This window comes from Vigna radiata, unplaced genomic scaffold (assembly GCF_000741045.1).
Source record: "Vigna radiata var. radiata cultivar VC1973A unplaced genomic scaffold, Vradiata_ver6 scaffold_324, whole genome shotgun sequence".
In the NCBI taxonomy this organism is placed as follows: Eukaryota; Viridiplantae; Streptophyta; class Magnoliopsida; order Fabales; family Fabaceae; genus Vigna; species Vigna radiata.
Window position 1 is genome coordinate 68,320 of NW_014542911.1, and position 3,298 is coordinate 71,617.

A 3,298-nucleotide genomic window follows, 5' to 3' on the forward strand; every position below is an offset into this window, starting at 1 on the left:
GCTTATCTTCAAGGATGTCAGCAAGTAGCTGCAATGAACCAAGAGGATCATCCTCAGATAGAGGAATCTTCTCTTGTGCTTGCGTCTGTTGTTACATGGAAAAATAAGATAAGTTTTGACATCAATAACATGTAAACTTTAAAATTGAGAAGTGTAAAGAAGAATTCCATATCGGGGGGTCAGAAACTGAACCAATCAAATGTTTAGGCCAAGCGATAAAGGACTTGAATGCTTGTTCCACAGTGAAAATCTAATTTGTGGCCAGAGGAACTGAGGCATCTGGTATGATCATTTCGTCTACAGAGACCTTCACCTCATCCTCTGATAGTTGCATACCATGAACAACAGTTGTTGCCTTAAACATTGTTCCACGAGCTACCAGGACCGTCTCGGTATCGTCTAAAATGTATAGCAGACATAGACTAGCATCGTCCATGTCATCCCTTGGGACGACTGGTGCTGAACAACTTCCTTTCTCGCTTCTGCCTATCAGAGTAAATGTTAGATTATACAAAAGATAGAAATAATTGCACATAAATGTTTATTAAGTTTACCTGTGGGAGGCACAACATGTTATTGTTCCTGTACAAGAGATGGCACCGGGCCCATGCCATAGGTCTCAAACTTCTGCCGGAACATGGAGCTGAACTCACTATACAATTCAGCCCTGAGCTCTGATTTAACCTTGTTTGCGATCTCGTCCGTAAGGTTGGCTCGAACCTTTTTTGTGATCTCTTGTGTCATCCTTTCTCTTTGTTCTTCGTTGTATGCATATGAAGGCTGACGAGAAGAGCTCCCAAAATAATCTCGAATTCCTACTCCAGGACCAACAACACGTACACGTCCAGGGTGCTCAGGTCGTCCAATCGCAGTTGTAAGAATATCCTTGCGACCCTCTAGAGTGAATTGACCTTGGGACAGTGATAACTTACAATTCTTTCTGAAATTATTATTATTTTAGGAACAGTGATAACTTACAATTCTTTCAGAAATTTCCCGTGTAGTGTCAGAAAAGTAGGTGCCCGATGGTCTCATCTGAGGGGGGCTACCACCCTGAGATGGTGGTCTAGCATCTGCCTTTTGCTTGAGGATTTTCTCCTCAAGCTTCCTATACCCACCACGAGATAATAAGTGGGGGTTTTTGTTATGAGCACTTGTTCCTTGTGCTTTGCTTCTAATTGCCTGTCACATATGTTTAATTAATTAGTTCATATGATATATGTTTGTTAATGAGGAATTAAATAATATCAACTATACTAACCTTCCATTCCTTTGTCGTCCGACTCTCTACAAAGAGCCGCCAAGTCTCCTCATCAATGGACTTATATGAACTACATGGAGACTTATTTTTATGCTTTCCAAAGATATATCTTGATGTCAACTTACTTTTAAAGTTTCTGAAGTTTTTAGCAACAATTGACAAACACTTATTTCTAAGTGTTGTGACATTTGGAATGTCAAATGTCAGCTGAAATAAACATAATAAAGTTGTATCAGTACAAAATTATCAATATAAACAAACTGTAATTCAAATGATATTAACTAACTTACCAATATATCGTTCCATATAATGTTTCGATCAACCTCGAACACATGGTCAAAAGATGGAGTCAGAATACTAATTATGTCACGTGCCACTACTCCAAGGTATGATCGGAAGTCATTTGCATAGGGGCTAGTTGCCACACCCATGATCACGTTCACATTCACTGGAGTTCTTTCACCACTATTCTTTCTGATCAAAAGTTTTTTCATCCTGGTGGGTCCTCTAATGGATCTGGTAGGGGAAGCCTCATCCCTTGAAGAATGTGGATGATCAGCCATATATCTGTCAAAATAAATAACAACATGAAATATTAATAAAAGACTTATGTAATATCATATAATTTAACAAAACATGTAATAGTAATAATAGAAAATATATAAAAGGAAAACTTATGTGATATTAATAAAATACTTATACAGAAATTGNAAATTCATACATAAAGATATGGATTCATCATATGTATATTCCCTCATCATGATCTGACCGAATTGCATGTATGTCGTCATCAACTAGAGATTGGTCGTCCAAATTTGTTGTAGTTTGAAATGAATGGTTGTCAACAATATGAATATTAATCAGATTGTCTTCGTTAACCTCAATTTTTTTTTGCCTTGAAGAGCGACATACCAATGGTCAGACGCAGGATCTTTGACATAAAAAACCTGAGATGCTTGATCTACCATGATAAACGGTTCGTCTCGGTAACCCACCTTTCGAAAATCAATCAATGTCATACCCGATTCATTTATTTTCACACCACTCTTATTGTCAAACCACTTACATTTGAACAATGGAACAAAAATTTGGTGTAATCAACCTCCCATATCTCTTCTATTATACCATAATATCTCATTGATCCAAGTAGAGGAGATTGATCTTTTGATGTGGAAAATTGAAGCGACTCAGCTTCTAAATTGACTCCACTATTTTGTACTATACTTTTATCATCCAAAGTCTTCGTATAAAATGTGCAATTATTGACTTCATACCTGTACAACACACAACATCAAACTTTAAACCATCTGCAAGCCACTATAAAGTTTGAGAAGAATGTGGCTCTTTGTCAATTTCATATTTGAACCAAGACATAAATGTTTTGTTATGCTCCATCAACTGTCATTTCTCTGATTGTCTTGGATTTTTATTCTTAACAATGGCTTTGTGTGCTTCCAAAAAAAGGACCACCTCATCTGTGTAAGATGCGCTTGTAACAATTCTTCGCGATCTTTTGTCACCACATTCACACCTCATATGCTTTTACTTGTAGAAAATTTATTCAACCATGATGTGCGAGGAACTCCTATTGGATTCGTTGATGTCATGTAATCTAAACAAAACTCAATACTTTCTTCAGCAATATACCTTTCGATCATTGAACCTTCAGGACGATATGGATTTTTAACATACCCTTTCAAAATCTTCATATAACGCTCAATAGGATACATCCATCTTAGGTATACCGTCTGCACATCTTGATTTCTCTAACCAAATGAACAAGTAAATGTACCCTGATGTCAAAAAAAGATGGAGGGAAAAACATCTCTATTTGACACAAGATGATAACAATCTCGACTTGAAGTTCATCTAACTTTGTCGGATCAATGGTTTTACTACATATTGACGAGAAAAATGAACACAACCTGTGTATGGTCTGCCTAACATTTTTGGGCAAAATTCCACGAATAGCCATCGGTAACAATTGTTGCATTAAGACGTGGCAATCGTGAGACTTCATGCCAACAAGCTTTAAGT